The sequence below is a fragment of the Notolabrus celidotus genome, chromosome 2 (assembly GCF_009762535.1).
Source record: "Notolabrus celidotus isolate fNotCel1 chromosome 2, fNotCel1.pri, whole genome shotgun sequence".
Lineage (NCBI taxonomy): Eukaryota > Metazoa > Chordata > Actinopteri > Labriformes > Labridae > Notolabrus > Notolabrus celidotus.
Genome location: NC_048273.1, coordinates 26,459,473 through 26,475,396, shown reverse-complemented (window position 1 = coordinate 26,475,396; position 15,924 = coordinate 26,459,473). Strand labels below are relative to the sequence as shown.

At 38.5% G+C, this 15,924-nt stretch overlaps 1 long non-coding RNA gene across 1 annotated transcript in view; it reads left to right on the top strand.

Annotated features, from left to right (window-relative positions):
• LOC117825172 overlaps nt 1-8,200 on the top strand; it is a 32,132-nt gene extending 23,932 nt beyond the window's left edge. The window contains exon 3 of the long non-coding RNA XR_004633798.1: nt 7,865-8,200. This is a non-coding gene — a long non-coding RNA (uncharacterized LOC117825172). The remainder of the gene's footprint in view (nt 1-7,864) is intronic.
• Nucleotides 8,201-15,924: the final 7,724 nt, after the last annotated feature.

Genomic DNA, 15,924 nt, shown 5'->3' with positions numbered 1-15,924 from the left:
CAGTTTATTACTATTTTAGAAAACTTAAAACTTCAAAATAAAATCCTGAGAACTTGCTTGCATAAAAATCCCACGCTCTGTTTCTTTTACATTCAATACCTGACACATTTTAAGTATATCAACATTATTTAGCACATTTTTGTAAAACAAAATCGACCAAATCATTCTTAAAGGTTTTTAATCTGCCAACCCACCTGTATACAACCTACATACTGTAATTAATGTACCCTACCTTTACTGTCAATAATGTAATATAATGTACATATTGGACAGAACACATTACTAAGACTTGCTACCTTAAAATGACAACAGGAACATCTGGTTGCAATGTGGGCTGTTCCTTGTGAGAGTCCTGTGAGGAAATGTGTTGTAGGCTACACAAAGCGCTCAAAGTCTGTAGGGATTCACAGTTGCCCTTTTCTGGACAAGTTACTCTGTCTCTCTCTCCTGATTGTCTCCTTGTCTGTCTCCTGCCTTGGCTACTTTCTCCCTTTCATCTCCCAATTAGGCGCCTTCAATGATATACCAGGAATGGCATGAAAGGTATAAGATGTTATGGTTATTATTTTAATTCTGACAAATAAAACATTAAAAACAGTAGACCATTCATGAACAGAGGAGATAGAGCATAGTAGCTGAGGTGGTAAAATGAGTGCTATATTCAAACTAAATAGTCTACTTGCTGTAGGTTTCATGTATTCTTAATCTTCATCATCATTGGTGTGCTTATCTTTATACAAGTAGCAGGCTTTGTGCATGCACTTTTTAAATTCACGCGTTAAAGGCTCATCATTGTGCATTTGTCTTTAGCAGCGTAACACTGATACTCACATCATTTTCTAGAAATGTATTCAACAAGCTTAAAAGTCTGAAAGTGTGAAATATTGCTTGAAGAAGTAATAGTCAGTACACTAATCCCGAGAAGGGGTTAACCCTTAGCTGGCCTGAAGGATAATTCACCCACCAGAAATGTGCACGGTCCACCAGTGACCAGTCCAACCCTACTTGTATACCGGTTTTATCTTACATTTTTAGCAACAGTGACTCTGATACAATACAGGGTTTGTGTTTCCACCCAATTCTATGCTCCATCTCAGAGGATCTAACTGTATATAGCAGAGTGTCAGGATCCCACAATCCCCTCCACAGTCTCACATAAGCTGAACCCCCCCCTGTAATTTGACCTTAGCCATCTCCAATATCCCTCAGGCAGCCATGGAGGACAGTAGATTCAGATAACTCCATTCTACTGTGCCTGTGAAATGAATTTAGATCTGCTCAACCAAGGGCCCATTCATTTTGGCTCCATTTCACCTTCAATCATTTCCCAAGAATGCCATCAGACCAGCAGTTATCTATTCCACATTTAAAACAGCGGGATTATTTGGTGCAGGGGATGAATATACCTCATACTTCATACAGATTTCCTCAAGCTATATCGTGTTACCTTCTATCTATTGCTGCACTACAGATTCCCTGTATTAGAATAGAAGCCAGTGCCGACCCAGCAGTGTGATACCCTGTTTATTATGGTATATGCTTATCACTGCATAGCTGGGACAAAAGGTTCATGAACAGAAGGAACTTTTAAACAGCTCCAGGGGGTTGTTTGCAACTTTTCTGTCTCATCACAAAGCAAATTCTGCTGTTTCCCCTCTTAACTTCCTAAGGAGTCTAGCTGCAGTCATGATTATTTACCCTTATTTGAACACAGCACAATCTCAAGAACAACCCCATTGACACATCTCCTAGCTGGGTGCTGTAAAAGCTTTAATGAGAGTCTTCAGGGTTAATGTTTTCATCTACTGGAACTCCTCATAATATCATTACCAGCTCCCAAATGCATCCCACTCTAGTACTTATAATACCATAAACAACACTTTGTGTAATGGCCAATATGAGGCTTAATGATGACCCTGATGAGAAGAGGAATTAAGTCGATTCCAGAGGCAGAGTTATAAAGGTGAGATAACCTTGTTTTCAGCTCGAAGCAACAATAGCAATAGCAAGATAGCAATCAGTATTTTCATTCCAGATATTTATCATGGTGTGGCAGCCTCAGTGCTTAACAGTGTGGTCGCTAATTCAGAGGGATTGTTGGATTGATAAAACATCTGCAGAGGGGGATGAAGAAGGTAAGCTGCTTTGTCTACCCTTCAGTAAACATAGATGATATTTTCTATCACACACTGATAACGTACTATCCTTCTGAATAAATATTCCAGCGTTCCTGTATACTTTCCATTCAAACTCAACACTTTCCTGACTTCAGTATTCAGATTTTTGTATCATATTTGACGTTGGTATACAAATAGCTCAAAGTCATGTACAATCCCAATTCCCCAAAAGTTGGGATGCTATATAAAATTGTTAATAATAACAAAATGTGATGTTTTGTCAATCATTTAAACTCTATACTTAATGAAAAATAGTTCAAAGACAACATATCACATTTTGAAACCAAAGGAATTGTTTTATGAAAAACTATATGCTCATTTTAAAAGGTATGGACAGGATCATGTTTACCATTGTGTGCTTTTAACCACACTCTGCTAACCTTTTGGAATCAAGTAGACCAGTTTTTGGCGTGTTGAAACTGAAAGGTTGTTCTGTTCTTGTTTTATATAGGCTTGCAGCCCCCCAATAATTGTTGGTCTCCTTTGTCCAATTTTACCTTTCAAGATGCTCCAAATCCAAGTCTGGAATGTAGGTAGGCCAGTTCAGAACTCAGACTCTTCCACTGCTGAGTTATGCTGTTGTACTACATGCAGAATGTGGTTTGGCACAGTCTCATCTGAAAAAGGCATTGCCTAGGTAGCAGCATATGTTGCTCCAAAACCTGTAAATATTGCTCAGAATGAATGGGGCCTTCGTCAGGCCACAGAGTAAGCTTCCACTTCAACTTAGTCCATCTTAAACAGGCTTGGGCCAAAATAAGTTGATGGCATTTCTGGCACATATTCATGGTTTTCTCTTTGCATGGAACAATTCCATCTACCATTTATAGTTACAGCTCCAAGCTGTGTTCACAGTGATGTTAAGATTTATTTTGAGCCCATGCAGTGATTTCCACTACAGAGCTATGTCTGCTTGTAACGCAGTCCCGCCTGAGGGGCTGGAGATCATGGACATCTAGTATTGATTTTAGGCCTTTTCCATTTTGTACAGAGATTTCTTCAGATTCTCTGAATATTTAAATGATATTATGAACTGTAGATGACAAAGTGCCTAAATTATTTGAAATTGTACACTGAGGAACAATATTGTGAAATTGTAAATATATTTGCTAATTTAGTCTTGCACAGAGTGGTGAACTTCTTCCCATCATAACTTCTGAAACTCAGCCTCTCTGGAATGCCTCTTCTTATACCCAGAAATGTATTTTGCAAAGTTTCGCTGTGCCTGTTTTGAAACATGTTGCTGGTATCAAATTTAAAATAGGAATACATTTTCATAATATAGTCAAATGCATCAGTATCAACATTTGTTATGTGGTCTTTGCACTATTTTTTTCCATCATATATAGGCTTTAAATGATTTTCAAAACATCCAAATCTGTTTTTATCAACATTTTACACAACGTCTCAACTTTTTTGGAATTGGAGTTGTAAGAAACTGTTTCAAATTCCACTTTTAACATGTCTTCATGGGGCTTATACTGGGGATGTTCAGGCAAGCCCACATAAACTTCCAGATACTTTCAGTTACCCTTTGTGGCTGCTCTGTCCACCCTCTGTTCAGAAAATTTGACAATATTCTACCGTAAAACATCTCTTCCATGAAAGGACAAAAATAACCAGTGCTGACTTTGACAGTGTGGAGATAATGCACCTGAAAGCTGGTTGCTGCCCACCTTAAAGTGGAAGAGAAGAACTTTCCTTGAAAATGTATGTTTTCCCTTAACATGGAAATAAATCATGTTACACATTTCCCCCCTTGTCTCAGTGCCTTCTACATATAAATGACTATGAGTATAAAAAAGTAGGATTCATATATTTCCAAAGCATCTGCAGTTGATCCTGTTTCCATTGATACAGTGATTTAATTCTAAAATAGAAACAATAGTCTGTATATTTTTCTTATTAGTAAATTAATGCATAACTCATAAATGTTAGGAAAAGCTTCATATTTGTCCATTTATGATGCTATGTAAACATAATACAGTATCTATTTGTACCTAGTCTTTTCTCCAAACTCTCTTTTCTTTCGTCTAAATGTATCCTGACCTGGAAATGACCTGAATCATTGTTCATACCTTTCACTGCTGAGTATCCTATACAGATCCATGGCACTCACTGTCACAATAAGAATTGCAGATTAAGGGAACCCCAGTAAAGTTTTGAGTCCTGATCTGTATTGGCATTGTTTTCTTTTCACAGTCGGAGAAAAACTCATGACAAAAAAAAGTTTGCACCACAAATCCCTGAAAAGACTCCAAAAAAGAAGGAATACTTGAACATAAACTGCAGCGAGAGTGCCCTTAGGTTTGACACTGAACTTAAAACTTCTCCCTTCCAGTCGTGTTTTGGCAAACAGAACAGAGATGTAAGAAGCATCCTGATGCTGCCATGTTGCTTTAATGTTTCCTTTTTAACATGCTTGGAATAACAATTTAAAACATTAATATGTATTCTTTTATGACTAACAGTGAAGCTTGTTTGTGTAACTGTAATTTGACAAACTACAAAAGTGCAGACGTTCTTAGACAGTTCTCTGCCAGAAAGAAATTGGGAAATTGAGAGGCCAGGCATGGATAGATCAGTGTGCCTTTATACCTCGAGTATGCTGCCATGGAGGAAGCCTATCATTGAAACCCAATGAACAGATAGCTCTGAGATTTATCAGAAATGATATAGTGCTGTGAATGAGAAGGCTATGGCTTCTCCATTACCTATCCATCACCAGTGATGTATTGCAGATAAACAACTAGGCAGCAACAAGCTCTTGCTGAGAGGCTGACCTCGTTGATGAAAGTGAAAACTCCCCCATGGCCATCCCCGCGTACACAGCCCCCTCTTCTCAATACAACAGTCAGCGCTTGTCTCTGTACAAGGGAACTCATATCAACACTATTACATCTTGGGGGTGGTGTGTGTGCACTGACAGAAGAGAACAAACACACAATTTGTCTCCAAACATGAGATGGGAAGGTCCTTGTCTCAGCACCAGTGCCTTGAGGTGAAGTTCAAAGGTTATTCTTGTGCTACGCAGCAGTCGTATATCTTCACTGGCCTGTACATCACCTGTTTAAATAGCACATTGTTTCATTTCACACCAGCTGTGTGTCATAGAGTGAAAATAGACCTGTATTTTGTGTTTTTAAGTCTAAACTCTGAAACTCAGTTCCAAACGAGCTGCAACGTCCAGGGCGAAACATGTGGGAGTGATACAAATTGCTGTCTTTCAAAGTGGCCAATTGAAGCTGGGTCCTTTTAAACAAACATATTAATTTTTTTTAAAATAACAGGCACAATTACTCTATGTTAAGACATAATAGCTACTTTGTATCTTGTCTTGCATCAAAACAAACTGAAATCCCAATGTTTCCTAATGCTAACAAAGACAGGATGAGTCGTGTTGAGTAAGGGGTGTAGTATGTTGTTCAAACTACAACCAAAACAATGTATGTTCAAGTGCGTGAAAATTCAATTTCAGGTAAATTGTTGAAAAAACAAAATAGGGTTGTCTGTTGATTTTAAATTGCAATTAATCCAATTTTTAATCACGTTTCAGATTCCAGTATTTTGCATTTCAAAATAGTTTTTAAGTTTGTGTTTACAGTGTAAAGCAAGTCAGTGTCCTGATTTAGGAGTCAAATGAATGCAAAAAAAATTATCATTTAGATGTATTATTCAAATTACTTCTGCACTGCTACACCAGTGTTGAGATAAGATAGAGTGTAAGCACATTTCTTCTATTTGGTTCCATCCACAGCTCTTTGCGATGTTGTGGCTCTTCCTGGTTTTGCAATGCAGTTGCATGCAGACATCAGTCTGATTAGCTGCACCTGTATGCTTAGCTCGTAGGTGGTAGCCCAAACTCAAAGCACTTGGCTGATATATTAATTCTGTTTGACATAATGCATATTACATTTGACTTGTCAAATGAGCCATCTGGGAGTTTTTTTTTAAGGTTCAATGCGCCATTGTAAAGCGTAGTGGTGTCTTTATTTTCCATCATGGCTGAGGCAGTGAGTGGCTACAGCAGCTTAACTAAAGTGAGCTGAAGGGACAAAATAATATAAACAAGTACTGTGTTAATTTTAGACCCTAATCCAATGGGATTAATAGCTTTTAATGCTGTCAGTCCTAAAAAATAATAAAAAAACTATCTTTGAATTTTGGTTTCTTAAAGCAGAAACCTCCAGGATTGTAGTGCAGACAAAAGCTGTAGTCCCTGCTCTGCATTTTTTTTTCCTGAAACCTGAACAAAGACACCAAATGACAGCATTGGACAGACTTTATTTTGAGCACATCAATACCATCTGTAAATTGCTACATTATCTCTCCAAGTCGGTCTTGCAACACTGTTTACATAAGAGATGACTCATCTTTCCCAAAGCATGAAAATAACTCCCTTGAGCAAGAACAGTATCATAATATCCTGACTACAACACACCCTTGTCAGTATGGATGTCCTAATTAAATTTTCAGCCTAAAGTCCTGATTTATTATTGAGTCTCTGCTGTTAGAGTTCAACCTAATATTTACATGTCCTTTTCTTGTGTAGTGCAGCTGCACCGCACATACGTAGGTCTTCAACAAAGAAAATTAACCAGTTATTTATTGTTGATTTTTTTATGTTAATGTAGGAGGAAACATACTTTGTCACAGGCCACTTAACAATTCACTGTCAATGTTGTTAAATATCTGTTAATGTTTGTGTGACAGAGAGAGGAATATATATTCAATTTCAAATACACATTTAATTCATTCAGTAAACACAGCCCTCAAAGGATGAGATAGAAAATGCTCTTTTTGCCCTTATTATTAGTGCTGGTCAGTGCTGGGTTGGTGAAGTAACACTGTCTTGTGCATTGCCTTTACACTGCTTGGCAGTACCTGCACCCAAATTGACTTGAAGCACTTTGTTACTCTTACTGATCTTGTTTCCTCTTGTCTAGATCTTTGCTTGTGTTGTTCTTGTTCTCGTATGTACGTTGCTTTGGATAAAAGCGTCTGCTAAATGACATTGTAACATTGTAACATTGTCTTAGAAACACTTCAAGTTTGAAATGGTCTGGGGAAATTTTATTTTACTTTGATTCATAGATCAAAATAATATAAAATATTAAGTTCTAGCAGGAGAGTTTCAAGGCACTGTAAGCAAACATATCTGCTGAATGATCACTGAGGGGTTTTATTTTATCTGCTCATAACAACTAAAATATCACTCTATTATACTAGGCTCATGACAGCCTTAGGTCACACTGACTGAAGCCCATTATGAACATCATGTTGAGTTCTGCAAATCCAAAGAAAAGCAAATTAATTGAATATGAGGAACCATCACAACTAGTGGTGAGGATGAATTGGATACATGTTGGTGTCCATCCACAATTACCCTTCATCGCCATTGTTGGCGCCAAATAACAAAAATGAATAACTCTAAGAAAAAGCTAATCCTAGATGGAGAAAGATCCAAGTTATGGTGTTCTGAAGTAATAAAGCACTTTTGGCCTTTAGCTGGTGTCCTAACTAGCATTTAGGAAGCACACAGTGGCTTAAAAATTTGCAGAACACATACACATACCCTGACCAACCTGCCATTCGTGCGCCGTTACAGTGGCTGCTCTTCTTGATTCAATAATGTGTCTCCTTTGTCCCTCACTTGCATTATTTCCCCCTGTCTTTGCTCTTCCTAGTGAGGATCTGAATAGGAAAGTGAAACAAGGACAGAGAAGGCATATTTGCCAACTGAGAAATCCTTCCACTGCGTCAGTCTGAAGAGACGTCGGGTCACACCTGTCAAACCTGCTGTACAAATGTCCAGAGAAGCCCTCATCAGAGAAACTATTTCCAAAACTTCACATATATTTGGATATCTTAGTCTTATGAAGAAACTTTTGTTCACTGAGAGATGTTAACTGTTATACATGGCCCATTCATTTTGTGATATTTTCTCAGCTGTACATTTTAATTGTTCTTCAAAAGCCTCTAATGCATGAACAGTTCAGTGTTGACTGGGATATGTGTCACACTGTCACAGAGTTAAAAATAAATAAATAAACAAATAAATAATGATCTGTGTGGAGGTGCGGCATGCTGCACCTGAACCGATAAGGTCTTGTCTTTGGTGAAAAAATGCATGTAAACGAAACAGCAGTGTATTCTCGATCTGAACTCCCTCACTCCTCGATCCTTGTCTCCTCCAAGCGCTTTCAAAGAATTATAAGATCCTTCATCATCATGGCGGAGAGGAAACAAATTCTAGGTCAGCCAAGGAGACAGGGCCCAAGTATGTCCAAACTAATCTCATGAGAAGCACCCAGTATACTTAGCTCTTCCTTTACTTGAAACACACAGAACATGTGGAACCCAGACAGTAAATGGATGCACCATCAGGAAATATTCAGGAGAACATATACTTCCAAGCATCATTTATAGAAGATAAGCCCAGACAGTCTTATACCTTAGTGGAGAAATGTTTTTATTTCCACTTGTTTGTAAGACTCTGCACCAGGTGTTTGTCCTGCAAAAATCAATACTAAGTCTTTACACGGAACAGTCCTTGTTGCAATTAAAAGCCCTGTCCAACCATTAGGGGTGATTTCTACATTAACAAGGACAAGATCCCTCACTGGGTTCCCTCCCAAGAGGACTTCTAACTGTCTTAACACAGACCAGGTAGAGCTTTTTATTACATTTGGCTGCTCAGTTGTTGATGCGTTTGGTGCCTGTTGCCTGTTAGCACCACTGACAGACTTGCAGTTGGGCCTATCTCAATGGAATGAAATGACAATATCATGTTTGATCGAGTACTGCTTAGACAGCTTAAGTAGTGACAGCTTTCCCCCCCTCATTTTGGGGTGGGGAAAGCTGTTGGTCAGCCCTAGAAGGGACAGAGGAATATGGTTTCATGTTTCTGTTTTGTCAGTTTCTGAAAGCAGATGTTTTTTTCCCTGAGACCAGATCAGACATCAGAATTCCATCCAGCAAAGAAGGAGTGTAGGAAGATGAAAAGGGTTTTTTATTTTTATTTTTCTGCATGTACTCTTCTTATCCAACCTTTTGTTTTGCCTGGAAGAGGGTAAACAAATGACACAAAGCAGAGTGGAAGTCTTAGAGATAAATCCTCGACCTGTGGTTTGCAGAGGATTGAGCTTTGGAAGAAGGGACAAGTTAAGGCATGTGAAGTGACCCGGTCCACATTACCCCTGTCACTATCTGTATTTCCCAGCTTGGCCTGATAGATCCATGGGCTCTCTGTTGACAGAGATAATACAAGACCCAGAGAAAGACTGTTTTGTGACAGCATCCAAAGAAACAGCGTGGAACAGGGAAAAGCGGAGCACGGGGGGGAAAGTGCATGACTCAGCGAAAGGTGCCGCACCATTAAAATTAAATTTACAGCTGGTTTCAGACAAATCTGTAAGCTCTGTGGCTTTAGGCAGAGGTGGTTGGGCATTTGGAGGACATTACAAATTGACACCCTACTTCTTGGGACTACTGAATCATTTATTACACCTACCACTACTTAAGCTGTCGAAGCAGTGATGGGTTTGGCACTGTGTTGTCCACAGTTAATTTATCAGGGATGAGCAGGCTGCTGCACTGTCTGCCCAGTCCACTGTTGAATCTTCCTCAGTCTGTAAAAATGTCAAAATCTGCAGCTTTCATTTTATCAGTGAAGCTGATGGAGGGGAACCAATCAAAGTTCTCACAGAGGAATATAATAAAGGACATATTTGTGTGTAACAATTTAAATAATCAATAACCTAATGTTCAGCTGCTTTTAAAATACTTATTTTTTCTGCGTAAAGCTTTACCAAACTCAGCAGTGACTCGTGCCACAACCAGTTGAACACAAAGGAACTCTGATTAAGTTACCAAGAGAGCAAGAATAGAACTCTAAAAAGGTAACCAGGAGAACCAGAAGACCCCAAGTCAACTCTGAGCAAATAAGCATGAGAACAAGAGGGGGCATGTAGAACCAGTTTCGAGAGTTAAACAAGAACCAAAGAAAACTATGAACAGGTGGCCAGGAAGTTCAGAGCTTATGACCAGGAGAACCCCAGAGAAGAAGGCTACTAGTAGATAGACTTTTGAACATATAACCAGCAGGATATGAAGAGAACCCGAAGGACGTAAGACAACTCTTAACAGCTACCATAAAGAACCGAAGATGTATTTAACCAGAAGAACAGGAGGGAACTCCAAACAGGTACCAAAGAGAATGAGTTGACCAAGGAGATACTAACGGGAAATCTGAATGGGTAACCCAAAGATGTTAACAAATGACCACCAGAACAAGAAACAACTGTGACTATGAGACCAGAAGAACCAGAAGAAGCAAAGGGAACTCTGAATAGATAACCATGAGAACCAGAGAGGAAGAACTAGAGACTGTTCTTTACAGGTGAGACAAGGATAAAAAGAGAGAACTCAAAACAGATCTCCATTAAAACATAGAATAGGAGAGGACTTAAAAAAGCTTTTCAGTAGATACACAGGGAACCCTGAAAAATATACCAGTAGAATGAGACAGAACTCTACGCAAATTATGAGGAGAACCTAAGAGAACTCTGAGCAGGTAACTAATGGAGCTAGATAGAACTCCAGACAGGTTACAGGTCCCATTAACACAAGAAAACTATCTTAGGTCAGCAGTGGAACCAGAAAGAACTCTATAAAGAAAACCAGTGGAGGAGAAAATATATTTTGATGATGGCAAAGATGATGGCAAAGAGATCCATCTTTAAACAGGAAACCAGAAGAGCCAGACAGAACCTCTAACAGGTAACCAATGAAACAAGAGCGATAATGTTGAACAGGTATATAAGAACCGAATATATATAGAGGAAAATCCAAGGAGAACTCTGAATATGATAGTGACAACTCTTACCAGGTGACAAGTAGAACCAGAGAGAACACTGAACAGGACACCAGGGAAGCCAGGAAGAGCCATATGGCACATCATTTCTCACTGTGTAGATAATGTCTGGCTTTCTGCTGGATGCTAGGTGAGATTAAGGGTTAAATTGCTCATACAACTGTGAGATGAAAAGCTTTATCATTTTAGAAGAGATATTTTTAAGTATCCAAAACTAGCAGGCAGAGGAAATAATAAAAAAAAGTAATATGCTAGTAACCTGAAAGGTGGTTGGGTGATCACAATGTGTGCACAAAACTAACGCACAACTGATAAATATCTCCTGCAGACGATGACCCCTGATTAAACACACAAATTAAAGGCATAACTAATACCTGGCTTTCCCTGTTGAAATATTACTAGGAACCAGCGCTTCCAACATTATGCAGAAAAATTGATTTTCTTTTTTTGTAAAACATTACCATAATACCCTTATATCTGTCTGCACAAATTAATTACTTCCATTACAGTGGAGCTTAGCAGAATGGATTTGCATTTTTTGGCCTTATAGCAAAAGCCACTCTCTCCTTTTCTGACTTTTATTCATTATGGCTTCACTCACGGATACCAGACAAAAAAAAGGGAAAAATAAAACCAGGCCACATTTGGGGTTTTGTGCTTTCAAGCTTGACAAAATTTCCTATCAATTTGAGACTTTCTTTTCTTCCTGGAGTGGTGTTTTTGCTGTAGATTCACATAACTGTCTTTTATTTTCCTCAGAAAAACAGAGTTATGAACAAACTCCTCCACATTCAAACATGCATCGCCTGAAACTTGGATCTGTTAGAACATTCACAGTGTAACATCTTGAGTTACACATGTAAACAGGTTAAAAATAGTAATAAAAAGTGGAAACATACCACAATACTAAGTGTAAATACTAGGGCTGCCAAAAAATTCAATTACAATTAATCCCACGGTTGCCCATAGTTGTCCTGACATCTCCTCCACTCGAGCTTTCTTGTCTTTAAACAAGTTGTGCATCTTGGATACAATGGTTTCTCTCAAAGGCATTTCATTTGTGCAGTCACTGGATGAGATTCAACTTATTTCAAGCAGACCTTTGTCCTCCACAATGTTGATCGGCCTGCAAGCTTTAGCCACACATTTAGCAATCACTGTAGAAAGTTTGTTGCCCGTAGAGTTGTCCAGACAACTCCATTGCAAAGTACCCAGTATGGCCTGTCTTTTGCAAGACAAAAGCTGTCTGCATCAGCTGTGTGCTTTGCTAGCAAGTATTATTCAAGACTCAATGTACTTTGTTCTCATTGACAGAACATGGAAAGAACTTTGGTCTTGGCGAGATGACCATCTGGCCGGGCTTTGAAGCTAAACTTGCCATTTCAGACTCATTTCTTTGTCAGTTTCTGCTCAAGAAGGTTTGTTTCTGTTTGATTATTGTTTGAAAAAGATTACTGCTGTATGGCCTCCTGATTTCCAAAACAACAGGATGGGCCAAGGGTCATAATCACAGGACACGAGTGCGATATATCAAATAAATATGTGGCGTTAAAAGGAATTTGCATGAACGTGTTATCATCGTGTTAACATTGACAGCTCAAGTGAGCACTCTTAAAGACTTCTCTTTTGTTTTCTGACACAGCAGGAGTAGGGTATACATGCCTTATATTTCTGCAGAGGTTTGGGTGGGTCTCAACACCAAAAATAAATCATAAAACATGTTTTTCACTGTAAAAATTTTTTTTCATGATTCAAAAAGGAGGCAGAAAGGGCTTCTGGAAATACATCCTTTAGTGTCAGATCTGTGGAGAGGGAAGGCCGGTGAACATGTTTGATTGACAGCTTGAACCAGTAGGAACACAGAGGCACATTGTGAACAAAGCTTGCACTGAACAAGACAAGGACAGACAGCATCATGTCATCAGGACAATTGAGCAGTACAAGTGTACTTTCAAGTTTCAAGCTTTTCCATGTCCCACAGCCAACCAATAAGGGAAGTACCCTGCGAAACAATGATAGTCAGGTGACTGTCTGATGCCAAGAAAGCTGCTGTCAGTCACCTTTCTTGTGTTGTATTGAGACGAGGGCAAGCCAAGGTTTTATTTAGAAAGATACAAGGTACATTGATGTGTCATACTAAACCAAAAGAACTTCATATCTGTATTTCATTTTCTCTGTTGGTTTATTTTTGTGCATCTTTGAAACATTTGTTCAAAATCTGTATACCTCAGCGCAGATGAATATGACTTCAGAAAAAAGATAATTTAAAGTTTTTTTTCCTTTCTTTGTGACTGAAAACTGTCCCCAGCATTTAGGCTTAGAGATGACTGTCAGTCATTCTCTACTGTGCTGTTGTTGTAAGTCGGGTTGTAAATGTTAAAATAACGTTAATCAGGGGAAATTAAGTCAGAGCAAAAGAAAAGACAGGTCAGACTTTGCATGTTTCACCTGTTAGTGAATTAAATAAATCATAAAGACTGCATGTGACTGTGACTACAAATTAGAGAACCAACAGGGCATAATGTTTTATTAATATTAAACCTGTCATGACTGATTTTATGGTCATTTGTGAACAGAGGATGAAAGCTGTAAACACAACTCTGACATACCTTTCCTAAAGATAAGGGAACATTTCAGCAAACTGTTACTCAAATATAAGAGGGTTTTATTCTTCAAACTAGTTGGGCAGATGTCACTGTGAGTGTTCCCCTGGAATCTCCAGACCCAACAGCAAGCTCGTATTCACTTTCTCTGGCAGGTAGGTCTTGAGCTGATGTCATTCTAATCAATTTCTGCTAACATTACTGCACACATGTATGTAGAGAAAGTTTGAGGATAATCCTTTTATTTTCAAATGAACCTATTTGATGTAGCTGAGAAAAATGTGCATGAAAAGGTGCAGTAAAGTTGTGTCTGGACTTAAAAACAAAGAAGAGACAGTGTCTGTTAAGCTGCACGTAAATATTTTATGATGTGTGCATAAAGTTGATGGTTGATGAAAAGGCAAACTCACCTTCTGCAGGAATGAAACTGAGCTGCTGAACACTTGGTAGCTTCTCAAACTGCTGAAAGATTTGGTAACCTTGACATGCTCAGAGTTTAATTAACTGACTATCAATTGAATCCTCAGAGTACATACAACCTTAAATAGAATATTTCAAAAGTACATAGTCATTATCCGGAATGCAGGGGGAATTCATTGCTTGAAGCATTTTTCTTGCACCAATGAACTATGAAGTCCAAACTCAATGTTGGTTTCACGATATAACCGCCTTCCTCAGGAACACAAGTGGGTTTCTATCCAACACACAGTTAAACAGTATTGAGCCGCTGAGGAGTGGTGATTTGGCTTGTTTTCAAGATACACTTTCGCCCATCAACACTGATTTAGAGTTTGATTGTTGGACATCTGTTTTTCAGGGTTTGGAGAATATTTAGTGAGAGACAGAGCTGTCACCAATCCCTGGCGTTTATCCCCACTATAGACGAGGGATTTGGGGGCCCTTTAGAAACAGTGATTGACAGTCATGTTAAGTAACACAGAGCTTCCAGGAGAATCGTCTTCCCTGGTGGAATGTCTGGCTGTAATTTTCCATGAATCTAGTGCGAGCAATCCCCTGTTCCTCAGCCCTAATTTAACAGTCCTAAAACACCTCAGTGCACTTGGTGCTGAACAAAAACCAAACATTGCTAATGCCAAGTTAATTAATAGAACCCCAGCTGCTCAGGCCTCGGAAAGACACGACAATGCCAAGGAGGAAATATTCTGCTCTGTACACGTCTATTGTGACAATGATGATCTGGTGTCATTGGGAAATGCCCTTATTGCACCGCTCATCTGCTTTGTTAATTTTGTTTACAAAGTCATCGCTTTCCAAGAAAAGCTCTGATTAATTTCAGTATCAGGGCTCAAGGGGACTTCCAGGTGCTTTCAGATCGGAAAGGAAAGTATTTCTGCCAGAGAGGTGGATAGTTTTAACTTATTCATTATTTTAATACTTTATAATGGAAATCTAATTTGTTCATCATTTTGAAAGGAAATTTAAGTCTTTCAACTCATTTTTTGATGCAATAATTCTTGCTTGTTGTAATCATGCATAACTAATGAAGAATTTAATCTAATCTATACAATAGTTTTATTCAGTTGCACTGGTTATTTGCAGCTGACTGAAATACTGCATCTACATTTCTATGTTTTAGAAGCTGTAACATTTATTCAATTCCTTTTTTCAAAACTGATTTGATATATTTGAGTATAACAGACCAATGTTCATATATGGGATTCTATGGAAAGTCCTTATTAGTGCATTTAACATACCAGAGTCATCTAACAGTTAATGAACCATTAATTAATGTAGCCCAGATGATGACAAAAAGGTCCACCACGTTGGTCTAAACTAAAAAGTACAGTAATTTGTGGAAAAAAAAATGTTGTCCATGCAGGAAGAACTTCTGATAGCATGAAAAATTGTGTGCAAGGTTAGATTTAACACAAATCAAATCCTCCTCATGTGATTGTGATCATAATCCATGAATATGAATAATCACTTTGATGTTCCTTTGCTCTCCTTTCTGACCACCACACTATCCATATTGAATCCATCCTGTTTGTCATTGTTTTGGTCGGTGACCAAAAGTTGAAATAAATGCATGAACTTCCCATCAGTCTTTGCTAATATGTTTAACTAAGATCAGATCACAAGGGCAGTAGTTAGAGATGAAACATGAACGCCAGCTTTGAGGAAACCTCTGCATTTGAAATACAACCCTTTATCTCTCACTTACAAGAAGTTCCAGACCTTTTTTCCACCCTTTCAAAAGTAATCTCCCCCTCGCTTCATCAAGGGACTTGGGTAATTGAAAGGATAGATA